Raw genomic sequence first — 15,656 nt, forward strand, 5'->3', positions numbered from 1 at the left:
AGCACATAATAATACAGCGTAAGGGTGAACACCATGCTGGATTTAAAACTTGACTACGACAGGAGTAAAACTTTAAAACTCAAAATGTAACGGACGGTAAATGCATTATAATGGGATGGAAAGAAATGCTTTCTTTTTAAGCAGTAATTGCCCAGAGATATTTCTGGCTTTTGTCACTGAATCTAAAGCTCAACTCTGGTGGGACTCGAACCCACAACCTTTGAATTGCTTTCATGATGATATACTAGAAGTCCAACGCGCTGTCCATTGCGCCACAGAGTCGCTCATGACTTTCAAAGAATCCTCAAAAACAGAAGATATCAAGTGAATTAAATAGTCCAAAGCATGAGAATACAGCGTAAAGATGAACACCATGCTGGATTTAAAACTCGACCACGACAGAAGTAAAACTTTAAAACTAAAAATGTAACGGACGGTAAGTGCATTATTATGGGATGGGATAAAAGACGTTTATTTAAGCAGTAATTCCCCAGAGAGATTTCTGGCTTTTGTCACTGAATCTAAAGTTCAACTCTGGTGGGACTCGAACCCACAACCTTTGAATTACTTTCATGATGATCGACTAGAAGTCCAACGCGCTGTCCATTGCGCCACAGAGTCGCTCATGATTTACAAAGAATCCTCAAAAAAAGTAGATACAAAGAGAAGAAAAAAATGGTCCAGCACATGAAAATACAGCGTAAGGGTGAACACCATGCTGGATTTAAAACTTGACTACGACAGGAGTAAAACTTTAAAACTCAAAATGTAACGGACGGTAAATGCATTATTATGGGATGGGATAAAATGCTTTTATTTAAGCAGTAATTCCCCAGAGAGATTTCTGGCTTTTGTCACTGAATCTAAAGTTCAACTCTGGTGGGACTCGAACCCACAACCTTTGAATTACTTTCATGATGATCAACTAGAAGTCCAACGCGGTGTCCATTGCGCCACAGAGTCGCTGGTGATTTTCAAAGAATCCTCAAAAAAAGAAGATATCAAGTGAATTAAGTAGTCCAAAGCATGATAATACAGCGTAAAGATGAACACCATGCTGGATTTAAAACTCGACTACGACAGAAGTAATACTTTAAAACTAACAAACTCTGGTGGGACTCGAACCCACAACCTTTGAATTACTTTCATGATGATCAACTAGAAGTCCAACGCGGTGTCCATTGCGCCACAGAGTCGCTGGTGATTTTCAAAGAATCCTCAAAAAAAGAAGATATCAAGTGAATTAAGTAGTCCAAAGCATGATAATACAGCGTAAAGATGAACACCATGCTGGATTTAAAACTCGACTACGACAGAAGTAATACTTTAAAACTAAAAATGTAACGGACGGTAAATGCATTTTTATAGGATGGGATAAAATGCTTTTATTTAAGCAGTAAATCCACAGAGAGATTTCTGGATTTTGTCACTGAATCTAAAGTTCAACTCTGGTGGGACTCGAACCCACAACCTTTGAATTGCTTTCATGATGATCAACTAGAAGTCCAACGCGCTGTCCATTGCGCCACAGAGTCGCTCATGCTTTGCAAAGAATCCTCAAAAAAAGTAGATATAAAGAGAAGAAAAAAATGGTCCAGCACATGAAAATACAGCGTAAGGGTGAGCACCATGCTGGATTTAAAACTTGACTACGACAGGAGTAAAAGTTTAAAACTCAAAATGTAACGGACGGTAAATGCATTATTATGGGATGGGAAAAAATGCTTTCTTTTTAAGCAGTAATTGCCCAGAGATATTTCTGGCTTTTGTCACTGAATCTAAAGCTCAACTCTGGTGGGACTCGAACCCACAACCTTTGAATTGCTTTCATGATGATATACTAGAAGTCCAACGCGCTGTCCATTGCGCCACAGAGTCGCTCATGACTTTCAAAGAATCCTCAAAAACAGAAGATATCAAGTGAATTAAATAGTCCAAAGCATGAGAATACAGCGTAAAGATGAACACCATGCTGGATTTAAAACTCGACCACGACAGAAGTAAAACTTTAAAACTAAAAATGTAACGGACGGTAAGTGCATTATTATGGGATGGGATAAAAGACGTTTATTTAAGCAGTAATTCCCCAGAGAGATTTCTGGCTTTTGTCACTGAATCTAAAGTTCAACTCTGGTGGGACTCGAACCCACAACCTTTGAATTACTTTCATGATGATCGACTAGAAGTCCAACGCGCTGTCCATTGCGCCACAGAGTCGCTCATGATTTACAAAGAATCCTCAAAAAAAGTAGATACAAAGAGAAGAAAAAAATGGTCCAGCACATGAAAATACAGCGTAAGGGTGAACACCATGCTGGATTTAAAACTTGACTACGACAGGAGTAAAACTTTAAAACTCAAAATGTAACGGACGGTAAATGCATTATTATGGGATGGGATAAAATGCTTTTATTTAAGCAGTAATTCCCCAGAGAGATTTCTGGCTTTTGTCACTGAATCTAAAGTTCAACTCTGGTGGGACTCGAACCCACAACCTTTGAATTACTTTCATGATGATCAACTAGAAGTCCAACGCGGTGTCCATTGCGCCACAGAGTCGCTGGTGATTTTCAAAGAATCCTCAAAAAAAGAAGATATCAAGTGAATTAAGTAGTCCAAAGCATGATAATACAGCGTAAAGATGAACACCATGCTGGATTTAAAACTCGACTACGACAGAAGTAATACTTTAAAACTAAAAATGTAACGGACGGTAAATGCATTTTTATAGGATGGGATAAAATGCTTTTATTTAAGCAGTAAATCCACAGAGAGATTTCTGGATTTTGTCACTGAATCTAAAGTTCAACTCTGGTGGGACTCGAACCCACAACCTTTGAATTGCTTTCATGATGATCAACTAGAAGTCCAACGCGCTGTCCATTGCGCCACAGAGTCGCTCATGCTTTGCAAAGAATCCTCAAAAAAAGTAGATATAAAGAGAAGAAAAAAATGGTCCAGCACATGAAAATACAGCGTAAGGGTGAGCACCATGCTGGATTTAAAACTTGACTACGACAGGAGTAAAACTTTAAAACTCAAAATGTAACGGACGGTAAATGCATTATTATGGGATGGGAAAAATTGCTTTTATTTAAGCAGTAATTCCCAAGAGAGATTTCTGGCTTTTGTCACTGAATCCAAAGTTCAACTCTGGTGGGACTCGAACCCACAACCTTTGAATTACTTTTATGATGATCAACTAGAAGTCCAACGCGCTGTCCATTGCGCCACAGAGTCTCTCATGATTTACAAAGAATCCTCAAAAAAAGTATATACAAAGAGAAGAAAAAAATAGTCCAGCACATGATAATACAGCGTAAGGGTGAACACCATGCTGGATTTAAAACTTTACTACGACAGGAGTAAATCTTTAAAACTCAAAATGTAACGGACGGTAAATGCATTATTATGGGATGGGATAAAATGCTTTTATTTAAGCAGTAATTCCCCAGAGAGATTTCTGGCTTTTGTCACTGAATCTAAAGTTCAACTCTGGTGGGACTCGAACCCACAACCTTTGAATTACTTTCATGATGATTAACTAGAAGTCCAACGCGCTGTCCATTGCGCCACAGAGTCTCTCATGATTTACAAAGAATCCTCAAAAAAAGTATATACAAAGAGAAGAAAAAAATAGTGCAGCACATGATAATACAGCGTAAGGGTGAACACCATGCTGGATTTAAAACTTGACTACGACAGGAGTAAAACTTTAAAACTCAAAATGTAACGGACGGTAAATGCATTATTATGGGATGGGATAAAATGCTTTTATTTAAGCAGTAATTCCCCAGAGAGATTTCTGGCTTTTGTCACTGAATCTAAAGTTCAACTCTGGTGGGACTCGAACCCACAACCTTTGAATTACTTTCATGATGATCGACTAGAAGTCCAACGCGCTGTCCATTGCGCCACAGAGTCGCTCATGACTTACAAAGAATCCTCAAAAAAAGTAGATACAAAGAGAAGAAAAAAATAGTCCAGCACATGATAATACAGCGTAAAGATGAACACCATGCTGGATTTAAAACTTGACTACGACAGGAGTAAAACTTTAAAACTCAAAATGTAACGGACGGTAAATGCATTATTATGGGATGGGATAAAATGCTTTTATTTAAGCAGTAATTCCCCAGAGAGATTTCTGGCTTTTGTCACTGAATCTAAAGTTCAACTCTGGTGGGACTCGAACCCACAACCTTTGAATTGCTTTCATGATGATCAACTAGAAGTCCAACGCACTGTCCATTGCGCCACAGAGTCTCTCATGATTTACAAAGAATCCTCAAAAAAAGTATATACAAAGAGAAGAAAAAAATAGTCCAGCACATGATAATACAGCGTAAGGGTGAACACCATGCTGGATTTAAAACTTGACTACGACAGGAGTAAAACTTTAAAACTCAAAATGTAACGGACGGTAAATGCATTATTATGGGATGGGATAAAATGCTTTTATTTAAGCAGTAATTCCCCAGAGATATTTCTGGCTTTTGTCACTGAATCTAAAGTTCAACTCTGGTGGGACTCGAACCCACAACCTTTGAATTACTTTCATGATGATCAACTAGAAGTCCAACGCGCTGTCCATTGCGCCACAGAGTCGCTCATGACTTACAAAGAATCCTCAAAAAAAGTAGATACAAAGAGAAGAAAAAAATGGTCCAGCACATGAAAATACAGCGTAAGGGTGAACACCATGCTGGATTTAAAACTTGACTACGACAGGAGTAAAACTTTAAAACTCAAAATGTAACGGACGGTAAATGCATTATTATGGGATGGGATAAAATGCTTTTATTTAAGCAGTAATTCCCCAGAGAGATTTCTGGCTTTTGTCACTGAATCTAAAGTTCAACTCTGGTGGGACTCGAACCCACAACCTTTGAATTACTTTCATGATGATCAACTAGAAGTCCAACGCGCTGTCCATTGCGCCACAGAGTCGCTCATGACTTACAAAGAATCCTCAAAAAAAGTAGATACAAAGAGAAGAAAAAAATAGTCCAGCACATGATAATACAGCGTAAAGATGAACACCATGCTGGATTTAAAACTCGACTACGACAGAAGTAATACTTTAAAACTCAAAATGTAACGGACGGTAAATGCATTATTATGGGATGGGATAAAATGCTTTTATTTAAGCAGTAATTCCCCAGAGAGATTTCTGGCTTTTGTCACTGAATCTAAAGTTCAACTCTGGTGGGACTCGAACCCACAACCTTTGAATTACTTTCATGATGATCGACTAGAAGTCCAACGCGCTGTCCATTGCGCCACAGAGTCGCTCATGATTTACAAAGAATCCTCAAAAAAAGTAGATACAAAGAGAAGAAAAAAATGGTCCAGCACATGAAAATACAGCGTAAGGGTGAACACCATGCTGGATTTAAAACTTGACTACGACAGGAGTAAAACTTTAAAACTCAAAATGTAACGGACGGTAAATGCATTATTATGGGATGGGATAAAATGCTTTTATTTAAGCAGTAATTCCCCAGAGAGATTTCTGGCTTTTGTCACTGAATCTAATGTTCAACTCTGGTGGGACTCGAACCCACAACCTTTGAATTACTTTCATGATGATCAACTAGAAATCCAACGCGCTGTCCATTGCGCCACAAAGGTCGCTGGTGATTTTCAAAGAATCCTCAAAAAAAGAAGATATCAAGTGAATTAAATAGTCCAAAGCATGATAATACAGCGTAAAGATGAACACCATGCTGGATTTAAAACTCGACTACGACAGAAGTAATACTTTGAAACTCAAAATGTAACGGGCGGTAAATGCATTTTTATAGGATGGGATGAAATGCTTTTATTTAAGCAGTAAATCCACAGAGAGATTTCTGGCTTTTGTCACTGAATCTAAAGTTCAACTCTGGTGGGACTCGAACCCACAACCTTTGAATTACTTTCATGATGATCAACTAGAAGTCCAACGCGCTGTCCATTGCGCCACAGAGTCGCTCATGACTTACAAAGAATCCTCAAAAAAAGTAGATACAAAGAGAAGAAAAAAATAGTCCAGCACATGATAATACAGCGTAAGGGTGAACACCATGCTGGATTTAAAACTTTACTACGACAGGAGTAAATCTTTAAAACTCAAAATGTAACGGACGGTAAATGCATTATTATGGGATGGGATAAAATGCTTTTATTTAAGCAGTAATTCCCCAGAGAGATTTCTGGCTTTTGTCACTGAATCTAAAGTTCAACTCTGGTGGGACTCGAACCCACAACCTTTGAATTACTTTCATGATGATTAACTAGAAGTCCAACGCGCTGTCCATTGCGCCACAGAGTCTCTCATGATTTACAAAGAATCCTCAAAAAAAGTATATACAAAGAGAAGAAAAAAATAGTGCAGCACATGATAATACAGCGTAAGGGTGAACACCATGCTGGATTTAAAACTTGACTACGACAGGAGTAAAACTTTAAAACTCAAAATGTAACGGACGGTAAATGCATTATTATGGGATGGGATAAAATGCTTTTATTTAAGCAGTAATTCCCCAGAGAGATTTCTGGCTTTTGTCACTGAATCTAAAGTTCAACTCTGGTGGGACTCGAACCCACAACCTTTGAATTACTTTCATGATGATCGACTAGAAGTCCAACGCGCTGTCCATTGCGCCACAGAGTCGCTCATGACTTACAAAGAATCCTCAAAAAAAGTAGATACAAAGAGAAGAAAAAAATAGTCCAGCACATGATAATACAGCGTAAAGATGAACACCATGCTGGATTTAAAACTTGACTACGACAGGAGTAAAACTTTAAAACTCAAAATGTAACGGACGGTAAATGCATTATTATGGGATGGGATAAAATGCTTTTATTTAAGCAGTAATTCCCCAGAGAGATTTCTGGCTTTTGTCACTGAATCTAAAGTTCAACTCTGGTGGGACTCGAACCCACAACCTTTGAATTGCTTTCATGATGATCAACTAGAAGTCCAACGCACTGTCCATTGCGCCACAGAGTCTCTCATGATTTACAAAGAATCCTCAAAAAAAGTATATACAAAGAGAAGAAAAAAATAGTCCAGCACATGATAATACAGCGTAAGGGTGAACACCATGCTGGATTTAAAACTTGACTACGACAGGAGTAAAACTTTAAAACTCAAAATGTAACGGACGGTAAATGCATTATTATGGGATGGGATAAAATGCTTTTATTTAAGCAGTAATTCCCCAGAGATATTTCTGGCTTTTGTCACTGAATCTAAAGTTCAACTCTGGTGGGACTCGAACCCACAACCTTTGAATTACTTTCATGATGATCAACTAGAAGTCCAACGCGCTGTCCATTGCGCCACAGAGTCGCTCATGACTTACAAAGAATCCTCAAAAAAAGTAGATACAAAGAGAAGAAAAAAATGGTCCAGCACATGAAAATACAGCGTAAGGGTGAACACCATGCTGGATTTAAAACTTGACTACGACAGGAGTAAAACTTTAAAACTCAAAATGTAACGGACGGTAAATGCATTATTATGGGATGGGATAAAATGCTTTTATTTAAGCAGTAATTCCCCAGAGAGATTTCTGGCTTTTGTCACTGAATCTAAAGTTCAACTCTGGTGGGACTCGAACCCACAACCTTTGAATTACTTTCATGATGATCAACTAGAAGTCCAACGCGCTGTCCATTGCGCCACAGAGTCGCTCATGACTTACAAAGAATCCTCAAAAAAAGTAGATACAAAGAGAAGAAAAAAATAGTCCAGCACATGATAATACAGCGTAAAGATGAACACCATGCTGGATTTAAAACTCGACTACGACAGAAGTAATACTTTAAAACTCAAAATGTAACGGACGGTAAATGCATTATTATGGGATGGGATAAAATGCTTTTATTTAAGCAGTAATTCCCCAGAGAGATTTCTGGCTTTTGTCACTGAATCTAAAGTTCAACTCTGGTGGGACTCGAACCCACAACCTTTGAATTACTTTCATGATGATCGACTAGAAGTCCAACGCGCTGTCCATTGCGCCACAGAGTCGCTCATGATTTACAAAGAATCCTCAAAAAAAGTAGATACAAAGAGAAGAAAAAAATGGTCCAGCACATGAAAATACAGCGTAAGGGTGAACACCATGCTGGATTTAAAACTTGACTACGACAGGAGTAAAACTTTAAAACTCAAAATGTAACGGACGGTAAATGCATTATTATGGGATGGGATAAAATGATTTTATTTAAGCAGTAATTCCCCAGAGAGATTTCTGGCTTTTGTCACTGAATCTAATGTTCAACTCTGGTGGGACTCGAACCCACAACCTTTGAATTACTTTCATGATGATCAACTAGAAATCCAACGCGCTGTCCATTGCGCCACAAAGGTCGCTGGTGATTTTCAAAGAATCCTCAAAAAAAGAAGATATCAAGTGAATTAAATAGTCCAAAGCATGATAATACAGCGTAAAGATGAACACCATGCTGGATTTAAAACTCGACTACGACAGAAGTAATACTTTAAAACTAAAAATGTAACGGACGGTAAATGCATTTTTATAGGATGGGATAAAATGCTTTTATTTAAGCAGTAAATCCACAGAGAGATTTCTGGATTTTGTCACTGAATCTAAAGTTCAACTCTGGTGGGACTCGAACCCACAACCTTTGAATTGCTTTCATGATGATCAACTAGAAGTCCAACGCGCTGTCCATTGCGCCACAGAGTCGCTCATGCTTTGCAAAGAATCCTCAAAAAAAGTAGATATAAAGAGAAGAAAAAAATGGTCCAGCACATGAAAATACAGCGTAAGGGTGAGCACCATGCTGGATTTAAAACTTGACTACGACAGGAGTAAAAGTTTAAAACTCAAAATGTAACGGACGGTAAATGCATTATTATGGGATGGGAAAAAATGCTTTTATTTAAGCAGTAATTCCCCAGAGAGATTTCTGGCTTTTGTCACTGAATCCAAAGTTCAACTCTGGTGGGACTCGAACCCACAACCTTTGAATTACTTTCACGATGATCAACTAGAAGTCCATTGCGCTGTCCATTGCGCCACAGAGTCGCTGGTGATTTTCAAAGAATCCTCAAAAAAAGAAGATATCAAGTGAATTAAGTAGTCCAAAGCATGATAATACAGCGTAAAGATGAACACCATGCTGGATTTAAAACTCGACTACGACAGAAGTAAAACTTTAAAACTCAAAATGTAACGGACGGTAAATGCATTATTATGGGATGGGATAAAATGCTTTTATTTAAGCGGTAATTCCCCAGAGAGATTTCTGGCTTTTGTCACTGAATCTAAAGTTCAACTCTGGTGGGACTCGAACCCACAACCTTTGAATTACTTTCATGATGATCAACTAGAAGTCCAACGCGCTGTCCATTGCGCCACAGAGTCGCTTATGATTTGCAAAGAATCCTCAAAAAAAGAAGATATAAAGAGAAGAAAAAAATGGTCCAGCACATAATAATACAGCGTAAGGGTGAACACCATGCTGGATTTAAAACTTGACTACGACAGGAGTAAAACTTTAAAACTCAAAATGTAACGGACGGTAAATGCATTATAATGGGATGGAAAGAAATGCTTTCTTTTTAAGCAGTAATTGCCCAGAGATATTTCTGGCTTTTGTCACTGAATCTAAAGCTCAACTCTGGTGGGACTCGAACCCACAACCTTTGAATTGCTTTCATGATGATATACTAGAAGTCCAACGCGCTGTCCATTGCGCCACAGAGTCGCTCATGACTTTCAAAGAATCCTCAAAAACAGAAGATATCAAGTGAATTAAATAGTCCAAAGCATGAGAATACAGCGTAAAGATGAACACCATGCTGGATTTAAAACTCGACCACGACAGAAGTAAAACTTTAAAACTAAAAATGTAACGGACGGTAAATGCATTTTTATAGGATGGGATAAAATGCTTTTATTTAAGCAGTAAATCCACAGAGAGATTTCTGGATTTTGTCACTGAATCTAAAGTTCAACTCTGGTGGGACTCGAACCCACAACCTTTGAATTGCTTTCATGATGATCAACTAGAAGTCCAACGCGCTGTCCATTGCGCCACAGAGTCGCTCATGCTTTGCAAAGAATCCTCAAAAAAAGTAGATATAAAGAGAAGAAAAAAATGGTCCAGCACATGAAAATACAGCGTAAGGGTGAGCACCATGCTGGATTTAAAACTTGACTACGACAGGAGTAAAACTTTAAAACTCAAAATGTAACGGACGGTAAATGCATTATTATGGGATGGGAAAAATTGCTTTTATTTAAGCAGTAATTCCCAAGAGAGATTTCTGGCTTTTGTCACTGAATCCAAAGTTCAACTCTGGTGGGACTCGAACCCACAACCTTTGAATTACTTTTATGATGATCAACTAGAAGTCCAACGCGCTGTCCATTGCGCCACAGAGTCTCTCATGATTTACAAAGAATCCTCAAAAAAAGTATATACAAAGAGAAGAAAAAAATAGTCCAGCACATGATAATACAGCGTAAGGGTGAACACCATGCTGGATTTAAAACTTTACTACGACAGGAGTAAATCTTTAAAACTCAAAATGTAACGGACGGTAAATGCATTATTATGGGATGGGATAAAATGCTTTTATTTAAGCAGTAATTCCCCAGAGAGATTTCTGGCTTTTGTCACTGAATCTAAAGTTCAACTCTGGTGGGACTCGAACCCACAACCTTTGAATTACTTTCATGATGATTAACTAGAAGTCCAACGCGCTGTCCATTGCGCCACAGAGTCTCTCATGATTTACAAAGAATCCTCAAAAAAAGTATATACAAAGAGAAGAAAAAAATAGTGCAGCACATGATAATACAGCGTAAGGGTGAACACCATGCTGGATTTAAAACTTGACTACGACAGGAGTAAAACTTTAAAACTCAAAATGTAACGGACGGTAAATGCATTATTATGGGATGGGATAAAATGGTTTTATTTAAGCAGTAATTCCCCAGAGAGATTTCTGGCTTTTGTCACTGAATCTAAAGTTCAACTCTGGTGGGACTCGAACCCACAACCTTTGAATTACTTTCATGATGATCAACTAGAAGTCCAACGCGCTGTCCATTGCGCCACAGAGTCGCTCATGACTTACAAAGAATCCTCAAAAAAAGTAGATACAAAGAGAAGAAAAAAATGGTCCAGCACATGAAAATACAGCGTAAGGGTGAACACCATGCTGGATTTAAAACTTGACTACGACAGGAGTAAAACTTTAAAACTCAAAATGTAACGGACGGTAAATGCATTATTATGGGATGGGATAAAATGCTTTTATTTAAGCGGTAATTCCCCAGAGAGATTTCTGGCTTTTGTCACTGAATCTAAAGTTCAACTCTGGTGGGACTCGAACCCACAACCTTTGAATTACTTTCATGATGATCAACTAGAAGTCCAACGCGCTGTCCATTGCGCCACAGAGTCGCTTATGATTTGCAAAGAATCCTCAAAAAAAGAAGATATAAAGAGAAGAAAAAAATGGTCCAGCACATAATAATACAGCGTAAGGGTGAACACCATGCTGGATTTAAAACTTGACTACGACAGGAGTAAAACTTTAAAACTCAAAATGTAACGGACGGTAAATGCATTATAATGGGATGGAAAGAAATGCTTTCTTTTTAAGCAGTAATTGCCCAGAGATATTTCTGGCTTTTGTCACTGAATCTAAAGCTCAACTCTGGTGGGACTCGAACCCACAACCTTTGAATTGCTTTCATGATGATATACTAGAAGTCCAACGCGCTGTCCATTGCGCCACAGAGTCGCTCATGACTTTCAAAGAATCCTCAAAAACAGAAGATATCAAGTGAATTAAATAGTCCAAAGCATGAGAATACAGCGTAAAGATGAACACCATGCTGGATTTAAAACTCGACCACGACAGAAGTAAAACTTTAAAACTAAAAATGTAACGGACGGTAAATGCATTTTTATAGGATGGGATAAAATGCTTTTATTTAAGCAGTAAATCCACAGAGAGATTTCTGGATTTTGTCACTGAATCTAAAGTTCAACTCTGGTGGGACTCGAACCCACAACCTTTGAATTGCTTTCATGATGATCAACTAGAAGTCCAACGCGCTGTCCATTGCGCCACAGAGTCGCTCATGCTTTGCAAAGAATCCTCAAAAAAAGTAGATATAAAGAGAAGAAAAAAATGGTCCAGCACATGAAAATACAGCGTAAGGGTGAGCACCATGCTGGATTTAAAACTTGACTACGACAGGAGTAAAACTTTAAAACTCAAAATGTAACGGACGGTAAATGCATTATTATGGGATGGGAAAAATTGCTTTTATTTAAGCAGTAATTCCCAAGAGAGATTTCTGGCTTTTGTCACTGAATCCAAAGTTCAACTCTGGTGGGACTCGAACCCACAACCTTTGAATTACTTTTATGATGATCAACTAGAAGTCCAACGCGCTGTCCATTGCGCCACAGAGTCTCTCATGATTTACAAAGAATCCTCAAAAAAAGTATATACAAAGAGAAGAAAAAAATAGTCCAGCACATGATAATACAGCGTAAGGGTGAACACCATGCTGGATTTAAAACTTTACTACGACAGGAGTAAATCTTTAAAACTCAAAATGTAACGGACGGTAAATGCATTATTATGGGATGGGATAAAATGCTTTTATTTAAGCAGTAATTCCCCAGAGAGATTTCTGGCTTTTGTCACTGAATCTAAAGTTCAACTCTGGTGGGACTCGAACCCACAACCTTTGAATTACTTTCATGATGATTAACTAGAAGTCCAACGCGCTGTCCATTGCGCCACAGAGTCTCTCATGATTTACAAAGAATCCTCAAAAAAAGTATATACAAAGAGAAGAAAAAAATAGTGCAGCACATGATAATACAGCGTAAGGGTGAACACCATGCTGGATTTAAAACTTGACTACGACAGGAGTAAAACTTTAAAACTCAAAATGTAACGGACGGTAAATGCATTATTATGGGATGGGATAAAATGCTTTTATTTAAGCAGTAATTCCCCAGAGAGATTTCTGGCTTTTGTCACTGAATCTAAAGTTCAACTCTGGTGGGACTCGAACCCACAACCTTTGAATTACTTTCATGATGATCGACTAGAAGTCCAACGCGCTGTCCATTGCGCCACAGAGTCGCTCATGACTTACAAAGAATCCTCAAAAAAAGTAGATACAAAGAGAAGAAAAAAATAGTCCAGCACATGATAATACAGCGTAAAGATGAACACCATGCTGGATTTAAAACTTGACTACGACAGGAGTAAAACTTTAAAACTCAAAATGTAACGGACGGTAAATGCATTATTATGGGACGGGATAAAATGCTTTTATTTAAGCAGTAATTCCCCAGAGAGATTTCTGGCTTTTGTCACTGAATCTAAAGTTCAACTCTGGTGGGACTCGAACCCACAACCTTTGAATTGCTTTCATGATGATCAACTAGAAGTCCAACGCACTGTCCATTGCGCCACAGAGTCTCTCATGATTTACAAAGAATCCTCAAAAAAAGTATATACAAAGAGAAGAAAAAAATAGTCCAGCACATGATAATACAGCGTAAGGGTGAACACCATGCTGGATTTAAAACTTGACTACGACAGGAGTAAAACTTTAAAACTCAAAATGTAACGGACGGTAAATGCATTATTATGGGATGGGATAAAATGCTTTTATTTAAGCAGTAATTCCCCAGAGATATTTCTGGCTTTTGTCACTGAATCTAAAGTTCAACTCTGGTGGGACTCGAACCCACAACCTTTGAATTACTTTCATGATGATCAACTAGAAGTCCAACGCGCTGTCCATTGCGCCACAGAGTCGCTCATGACTTACAAAGAATCCTCAAAAAAAGTAGATACAAAGAGAAGAAAAAAATGGTCCAGCACATGAAAATACAGCGTAAGGGTGAACACCATGCTGGATTTAAAACTTGACTACGACAGGAGTAAAACTTTAAAACTCAAAATGTAACGGACGGTAAATGCATTATTATGGGATGGGATAAAATGCTTTTATTTAAGCAGTAATTCCCCAGAGATATTTCTGGCTTTTGTCACTGAATCTAAAGTTCAACTCTGGTGGGACTCGAACCCACAACCTTTGAATTACTTTCATGATGATCAACTAGAAGTCCAACGCGCTGTCCATTGCGCCACAGAGTCGCTCATGACTTACAAAGAATCCTCAAAAAAAGTAGATACAAAGAGAAGAAAAAAATGGTCCAGCACATGAAAATACAGCGTAAGGGTGAACACCATGCTGGATTTAAAACTTGACTACGACAGGAGTAAAACTTTAAAACTCAAAATGTAACGGACGGTAAATGCATTATTATGGGATGGGATAAAATGCTTTTATTTAAGCAGTAATTCCCCAGAGAGATTTCTGGCTTTTGTCACTGAATCTAAAGTTCAACTCTGGTGGGACTCGAACCCACAACCTTTGAATTACTTTCATGATGATCAACTAGAAGTCCAACGCGCTGTCCATTGCGCCACAGAGTCGCTCATGACTTACAAAGAATCCTCAAAAAAAGTAGATACAAAGAGAAGAAAAAAATAGTCCAGCACATGATAATACAGCGTAAAGATGAACACCATGCTGGATTTAAAACTCGACTACGACAGAAGTAATACTTTAAAACTCAAAATGTAACGGACGGTAAATGCATTATTATGGGATGGGATAAAATGCTTTTATTTAAGCAGTAATTCCCCAGAGAGATTTCTGGCTTTTGTCACTGAATCTAAAGTTCAACTCTGGTGGGACTCGAACCCACAACCTTTGAATTACTTTCATGATGATCGACTAGAAGTCCAACGCGCTGTCCATTGCGCCACAGAGTCGCTCATGATTTACAAAGAATCCTCAAAAAAAGTAGATACAAAGAGAAGAAAAAAATGGTCCAGCACATGAAAATACAGCGTAAGGGTGAACACCATGCTGGATTTAAAACTTGACTACGACAGGAGTAAAACTTTAAAACTCAAAATGTAACGGACGGTAAATGCATTATTATGGGATGGGATAAAATGCTTTTATTTAAGCAGTAATTCCCCAGAGAGATTTCTGGCTTTTGTCACTGAATCTAATGTTCAACTCTGGTGGGACTCGAACCCACAACCTTTGAATTACTTTCATGATGATCAACTAGAAATCCAACGCGCTGTCCATTGCGCCACAAAGGTCGCTGGTGATTTTCAAAGAATCCTCAAAAAAAGAAGATATCAAGTGAATTAAATAGTCCAAAGCATGATAATACAGCGTAAAGATGAACACCATGCTGGATTTAAAACTCGACTACGACAGAAGTAATACTTTGAAACTCAAAATGTAACGGGCGGTAAATGCATTTTTATAGGATGGGATGAAATGCTTTTATTTAAGCAGTAAATCCACAGAGAGATTTCTGGCTTTTGTCACTGAATCTAAAGTTCAACTCTGGTGGGACTCGAACCCACAACCTTTGAATTACTTTCATGATGATCAACTAGAAGTCCAACGCGCTGTCCATTGCGCCACAGAGTCGCTCATGACTTACAAAGAATCCTCAAAAAAAGTAGATACAAAGAGAAGAAAAAAATAGTCCAGCACATGATAATACAGCGTAAGGGTGAACACCATGCTGGATTTAAAACTTTACTA

At 38.2% G+C, this 15,656-nt stretch overlaps 46 non-coding genes across 46 annotated transcripts; all 46 read right to left on the reverse strand.

The window, feature by feature from the left end:
- Positions 1 to 190: 190 nt before the first annotated feature.
- trnar-ucu (transfer RNA arginine (anticodon UCU)) lies at positions 191 to 282 on the reverse strand. Its single transcript is given in 2 exon segments — positions 191 to 226; positions 246 to 282. It is a non-coding gene; the product is annotated as a tRNA-Arg (tRNA).
- A 247-nt stretch (positions 283 to 529) lies between these two features.
- trnar-ucu (transfer RNA arginine (anticodon UCU)) lies at positions 530 to 621 on the reverse strand. The gene is given in 2 exon segments: positions 530 to 565; positions 585 to 621. It is a non-coding gene; the product is annotated as a tRNA-Arg (tRNA).
- A 250-nt stretch (positions 622 to 871) lies between these two features.
- Positions 872 to 963, reverse strand: trnar-ucu (transfer RNA arginine (anticodon UCU)). The gene is given in 2 exon segments: positions 872 to 907; positions 927 to 963. It is a non-coding gene; the product is annotated as a tRNA-Arg (tRNA).
- Positions 964 to 1,104: 141 nt separating this feature from the next.
- On the reverse strand, positions 1,105 to 1,196 carry trnar-ucu (transfer RNA arginine (anticodon UCU)). Its single transcript is given in 2 exon segments — positions 1,105 to 1,140; positions 1,160 to 1,196. It is a non-coding gene; the product is annotated as a tRNA-Arg (tRNA).
- Positions 1,197 to 1,443: 247 nt separating this feature from the next.
- Positions 1,444 to 1,535, reverse strand: trnar-ucu (transfer RNA arginine (anticodon UCU)). The gene is given in 2 exon segments: positions 1,444 to 1,479; positions 1,499 to 1,535. It is a non-coding gene; the product is annotated as a tRNA-Arg (tRNA).
- A 251-nt stretch (positions 1,536 to 1,786) lies between these two features.
- Positions 1,787 to 1,878, reverse strand: trnar-ucu (transfer RNA arginine (anticodon UCU)). Its single transcript is given in 2 exon segments — positions 1,787 to 1,822; positions 1,842 to 1,878. It is a non-coding gene; the product is annotated as a tRNA-Arg (tRNA).
- A 247-nt stretch (positions 1,879 to 2,125) lies between these two features.
- trnar-ucu (transfer RNA arginine (anticodon UCU)) lies at positions 2,126 to 2,217 on the reverse strand. The gene is given in 2 exon segments: positions 2,126 to 2,161; positions 2,181 to 2,217. It is a non-coding gene; the product is annotated as a tRNA-Arg (tRNA).
- A 250-nt stretch (positions 2,218 to 2,467) lies between these two features.
- On the reverse strand, positions 2,468 to 2,559 carry trnar-ucu (transfer RNA arginine (anticodon UCU)). The gene is given in 2 exon segments: positions 2,468 to 2,503; positions 2,523 to 2,559. It is a non-coding gene; the product is annotated as a tRNA-Arg (tRNA).
- Positions 2,560 to 2,806: 247 nt separating this feature from the next.
- trnar-ucu (transfer RNA arginine (anticodon UCU)) lies at positions 2,807 to 2,898 on the reverse strand. The gene is given in 2 exon segments: positions 2,807 to 2,842; positions 2,862 to 2,898. It is a non-coding gene; the product is annotated as a tRNA-Arg (tRNA).
- A 250-nt stretch (positions 2,899 to 3,148) lies between these two features.
- trnar-ucu (transfer RNA arginine (anticodon UCU)) lies at positions 3,149 to 3,240 on the reverse strand. The gene is given in 2 exon segments: positions 3,149 to 3,184; positions 3,204 to 3,240. It is a non-coding gene; the product is annotated as a tRNA-Arg (tRNA).
- Positions 3,241 to 3,490: 250 nt separating this feature from the next.
- On the reverse strand, positions 3,491 to 3,582 carry trnar-ucu (transfer RNA arginine (anticodon UCU)). Its single transcript is given in 2 exon segments — positions 3,491 to 3,526; positions 3,546 to 3,582. It is a non-coding gene; the product is annotated as a tRNA-Arg (tRNA).
- A 250-nt stretch (positions 3,583 to 3,832) lies between these two features.
- On the reverse strand, positions 3,833 to 3,924 carry trnar-ucu (transfer RNA arginine (anticodon UCU)). Its single transcript is given in 2 exon segments — positions 3,833 to 3,868; positions 3,888 to 3,924. It is a non-coding gene; the product is annotated as a tRNA-Arg (tRNA).
- A 250-nt stretch (positions 3,925 to 4,174) lies between these two features.
- trnar-ucu (transfer RNA arginine (anticodon UCU)) lies at positions 4,175 to 4,266 on the reverse strand. Its single transcript is given in 2 exon segments — positions 4,175 to 4,210; positions 4,230 to 4,266. It is a non-coding gene; the product is annotated as a tRNA-Arg (tRNA).
- A 250-nt stretch (positions 4,267 to 4,516) lies between these two features.
- On the reverse strand, positions 4,517 to 4,608 carry trnar-ucu (transfer RNA arginine (anticodon UCU)). Its single transcript is given in 2 exon segments — positions 4,517 to 4,552; positions 4,572 to 4,608. It is a non-coding gene; the product is annotated as a tRNA-Arg (tRNA).
- A 250-nt stretch (positions 4,609 to 4,858) lies between these two features.
- trnar-ucu (transfer RNA arginine (anticodon UCU)) lies at positions 4,859 to 4,950 on the reverse strand. The gene is given in 2 exon segments: positions 4,859 to 4,894; positions 4,914 to 4,950. It is a non-coding gene; the product is annotated as a tRNA-Arg (tRNA).
- Positions 4,951 to 5,200: 250 nt separating this feature from the next.
- trnar-ucu (transfer RNA arginine (anticodon UCU)) lies at positions 5,201 to 5,292 on the reverse strand. Its single transcript is given in 2 exon segments — positions 5,201 to 5,236; positions 5,256 to 5,292. It is a non-coding gene; the product is annotated as a tRNA-Arg (tRNA).
- Positions 5,293 to 5,542: 250 nt separating this feature from the next.
- trnar-ucu (transfer RNA arginine (anticodon UCU)) lies at positions 5,543 to 5,635 on the reverse strand. Its single transcript is given in 2 exon segments — positions 5,543 to 5,578; positions 5,598 to 5,635. It is a non-coding gene; the product is annotated as a tRNA-Arg (tRNA).
- A 247-nt stretch (positions 5,636 to 5,882) lies between these two features.
- Positions 5,883 to 5,974, reverse strand: trnar-ucu (transfer RNA arginine (anticodon UCU)). Its single transcript is given in 2 exon segments — positions 5,883 to 5,918; positions 5,938 to 5,974. It is a non-coding gene; the product is annotated as a tRNA-Arg (tRNA).
- A 250-nt stretch (positions 5,975 to 6,224) lies between these two features.
- On the reverse strand, positions 6,225 to 6,316 carry trnar-ucu (transfer RNA arginine (anticodon UCU)). Its single transcript is given in 2 exon segments — positions 6,225 to 6,260; positions 6,280 to 6,316. It is a non-coding gene; the product is annotated as a tRNA-Arg (tRNA).
- A 250-nt stretch (positions 6,317 to 6,566) lies between these two features.
- Positions 6,567 to 6,658, reverse strand: trnar-ucu (transfer RNA arginine (anticodon UCU)). Its single transcript is given in 2 exon segments — positions 6,567 to 6,602; positions 6,622 to 6,658. It is a non-coding gene; the product is annotated as a tRNA-Arg (tRNA).
- A 250-nt stretch (positions 6,659 to 6,908) lies between these two features.
- Positions 6,909 to 7,000, reverse strand: trnar-ucu (transfer RNA arginine (anticodon UCU)). The gene is given in 2 exon segments: positions 6,909 to 6,944; positions 6,964 to 7,000. It is a non-coding gene; the product is annotated as a tRNA-Arg (tRNA).
- A 250-nt stretch (positions 7,001 to 7,250) lies between these two features.
- On the reverse strand, positions 7,251 to 7,342 carry trnar-ucu (transfer RNA arginine (anticodon UCU)). Its single transcript is given in 2 exon segments — positions 7,251 to 7,286; positions 7,306 to 7,342. It is a non-coding gene; the product is annotated as a tRNA-Arg (tRNA).
- Positions 7,343 to 7,592: 250 nt separating this feature from the next.
- On the reverse strand, positions 7,593 to 7,684 carry trnar-ucu (transfer RNA arginine (anticodon UCU)). Its single transcript is given in 2 exon segments — positions 7,593 to 7,628; positions 7,648 to 7,684. It is a non-coding gene; the product is annotated as a tRNA-Arg (tRNA).
- Positions 7,685 to 7,934: 250 nt separating this feature from the next.
- On the reverse strand, positions 7,935 to 8,026 carry trnar-ucu (transfer RNA arginine (anticodon UCU)). The gene is given in 2 exon segments: positions 7,935 to 7,970; positions 7,990 to 8,026. It is a non-coding gene; the product is annotated as a tRNA-Arg (tRNA).
- Positions 8,027 to 8,276: 250 nt separating this feature from the next.
- trnar-ucu (transfer RNA arginine (anticodon UCU)) lies at positions 8,277 to 8,369 on the reverse strand. The gene is given in 2 exon segments: positions 8,277 to 8,312; positions 8,332 to 8,369. It is a non-coding gene; the product is annotated as a tRNA-Arg (tRNA).
- A 247-nt stretch (positions 8,370 to 8,616) lies between these two features.
- Positions 8,617 to 8,708, reverse strand: trnar-ucu (transfer RNA arginine (anticodon UCU)). The gene is given in 2 exon segments: positions 8,617 to 8,652; positions 8,672 to 8,708. It is a non-coding gene; the product is annotated as a tRNA-Arg (tRNA).
- Positions 8,709 to 8,958: 250 nt separating this feature from the next.
- trnar-ucu (transfer RNA arginine (anticodon UCU)) lies at positions 8,959 to 9,050 on the reverse strand. Its single transcript is given in 2 exon segments — positions 8,959 to 8,994; positions 9,014 to 9,050. It is a non-coding gene; the product is annotated as a tRNA-Arg (tRNA).
- A 247-nt stretch (positions 9,051 to 9,297) lies between these two features.
- trnar-ucu (transfer RNA arginine (anticodon UCU)) lies at positions 9,298 to 9,389 on the reverse strand. Its single transcript is given in 2 exon segments — positions 9,298 to 9,333; positions 9,353 to 9,389. It is a non-coding gene; the product is annotated as a tRNA-Arg (tRNA).
- Positions 9,390 to 9,640: 251 nt separating this feature from the next.
- trnar-ucu (transfer RNA arginine (anticodon UCU)) lies at positions 9,641 to 9,732 on the reverse strand. The gene is given in 2 exon segments: positions 9,641 to 9,676; positions 9,696 to 9,732. It is a non-coding gene; the product is annotated as a tRNA-Arg (tRNA).
- A 247-nt stretch (positions 9,733 to 9,979) lies between these two features.
- Positions 9,980 to 10,071, reverse strand: trnar-ucu (transfer RNA arginine (anticodon UCU)). The gene is given in 2 exon segments: positions 9,980 to 10,015; positions 10,035 to 10,071. It is a non-coding gene; the product is annotated as a tRNA-Arg (tRNA).
- Positions 10,072 to 10,321: 250 nt separating this feature from the next.
- On the reverse strand, positions 10,322 to 10,413 carry trnar-ucu (transfer RNA arginine (anticodon UCU)). The gene is given in 2 exon segments: positions 10,322 to 10,357; positions 10,377 to 10,413. It is a non-coding gene; the product is annotated as a tRNA-Arg (tRNA).
- A 250-nt stretch (positions 10,414 to 10,663) lies between these two features.
- Positions 10,664 to 10,755, reverse strand: trnar-ucu (transfer RNA arginine (anticodon UCU)). Its single transcript is given in 2 exon segments — positions 10,664 to 10,699; positions 10,719 to 10,755. It is a non-coding gene; the product is annotated as a tRNA-Arg (tRNA).
- A 250-nt stretch (positions 10,756 to 11,005) lies between these two features.
- On the reverse strand, positions 11,006 to 11,097 carry trnar-ucu (transfer RNA arginine (anticodon UCU)). The gene is given in 2 exon segments: positions 11,006 to 11,041; positions 11,061 to 11,097. It is a non-coding gene; the product is annotated as a tRNA-Arg (tRNA).
- Positions 11,098 to 11,347: 250 nt separating this feature from the next.
- Positions 11,348 to 11,439, reverse strand: trnar-ucu (transfer RNA arginine (anticodon UCU)). The gene is given in 2 exon segments: positions 11,348 to 11,383; positions 11,403 to 11,439. It is a non-coding gene; the product is annotated as a tRNA-Arg (tRNA).
- A 251-nt stretch (positions 11,440 to 11,690) lies between these two features.
- Positions 11,691 to 11,782, reverse strand: trnar-ucu (transfer RNA arginine (anticodon UCU)). Its single transcript is given in 2 exon segments — positions 11,691 to 11,726; positions 11,746 to 11,782. It is a non-coding gene; the product is annotated as a tRNA-Arg (tRNA).
- A 247-nt stretch (positions 11,783 to 12,029) lies between these two features.
- Positions 12,030 to 12,121, reverse strand: trnar-ucu (transfer RNA arginine (anticodon UCU)). Its single transcript is given in 2 exon segments — positions 12,030 to 12,065; positions 12,085 to 12,121. It is a non-coding gene; the product is annotated as a tRNA-Arg (tRNA).
- A 250-nt stretch (positions 12,122 to 12,371) lies between these two features.
- On the reverse strand, positions 12,372 to 12,463 carry trnar-ucu (transfer RNA arginine (anticodon UCU)). The gene is given in 2 exon segments: positions 12,372 to 12,407; positions 12,427 to 12,463. It is a non-coding gene; the product is annotated as a tRNA-Arg (tRNA).
- A 250-nt stretch (positions 12,464 to 12,713) lies between these two features.
- On the reverse strand, positions 12,714 to 12,805 carry trnar-ucu (transfer RNA arginine (anticodon UCU)). The gene is given in 2 exon segments: positions 12,714 to 12,749; positions 12,769 to 12,805. It is a non-coding gene; the product is annotated as a tRNA-Arg (tRNA).
- Positions 12,806 to 13,055: 250 nt separating this feature from the next.
- trnar-ucu (transfer RNA arginine (anticodon UCU)) lies at positions 13,056 to 13,147 on the reverse strand. Its single transcript is given in 2 exon segments — positions 13,056 to 13,091; positions 13,111 to 13,147. It is a non-coding gene; the product is annotated as a tRNA-Arg (tRNA).
- A 250-nt stretch (positions 13,148 to 13,397) lies between these two features.
- Positions 13,398 to 13,489, reverse strand: trnar-ucu (transfer RNA arginine (anticodon UCU)). The gene is given in 2 exon segments: positions 13,398 to 13,433; positions 13,453 to 13,489. It is a non-coding gene; the product is annotated as a tRNA-Arg (tRNA).
- Positions 13,490 to 13,739: 250 nt separating this feature from the next.
- Positions 13,740 to 13,831, reverse strand: trnar-ucu (transfer RNA arginine (anticodon UCU)). Its single transcript is given in 2 exon segments — positions 13,740 to 13,775; positions 13,795 to 13,831. It is a non-coding gene; the product is annotated as a tRNA-Arg (tRNA).
- Positions 13,832 to 14,081: 250 nt separating this feature from the next.
- On the reverse strand, positions 14,082 to 14,173 carry trnar-ucu (transfer RNA arginine (anticodon UCU)). Its single transcript is given in 2 exon segments — positions 14,082 to 14,117; positions 14,137 to 14,173. It is a non-coding gene; the product is annotated as a tRNA-Arg (tRNA).
- A 250-nt stretch (positions 14,174 to 14,423) lies between these two features.
- Positions 14,424 to 14,515, reverse strand: trnar-ucu (transfer RNA arginine (anticodon UCU)). Its single transcript is given in 2 exon segments — positions 14,424 to 14,459; positions 14,479 to 14,515. It is a non-coding gene; the product is annotated as a tRNA-Arg (tRNA).
- A 250-nt stretch (positions 14,516 to 14,765) lies between these two features.
- trnar-ucu (transfer RNA arginine (anticodon UCU)) lies at positions 14,766 to 14,857 on the reverse strand. Its single transcript is given in 2 exon segments — positions 14,766 to 14,801; positions 14,821 to 14,857. It is a non-coding gene; the product is annotated as a tRNA-Arg (tRNA).
- A 250-nt stretch (positions 14,858 to 15,107) lies between these two features.
- On the reverse strand, positions 15,108 to 15,200 carry trnar-ucu (transfer RNA arginine (anticodon UCU)). The gene is given in 2 exon segments: positions 15,108 to 15,143; positions 15,163 to 15,200. It is a non-coding gene; the product is annotated as a tRNA-Arg (tRNA).
- Positions 15,201 to 15,447: 247 nt separating this feature from the next.
- trnar-ucu (transfer RNA arginine (anticodon UCU)) lies at positions 15,448 to 15,539 on the reverse strand. The gene is given in 2 exon segments: positions 15,448 to 15,483; positions 15,503 to 15,539. It is a non-coding gene; the product is annotated as a tRNA-Arg (tRNA).
- Between the last annotated feature and the right edge of the window lie 117 nt (positions 15,540 to 15,656).

This window comes from Gasterosteus aculeatus, chromosome 1, assembly GCF_964276395.1.
Source record: "Gasterosteus aculeatus chromosome 1, fGasAcu3.hap1.1, whole genome shotgun sequence".
NCBI lineage: Eukaryota > Metazoa > Chordata > Actinopteri > Perciformes > Gasterosteidae > Gasterosteus > Gasterosteus aculeatus.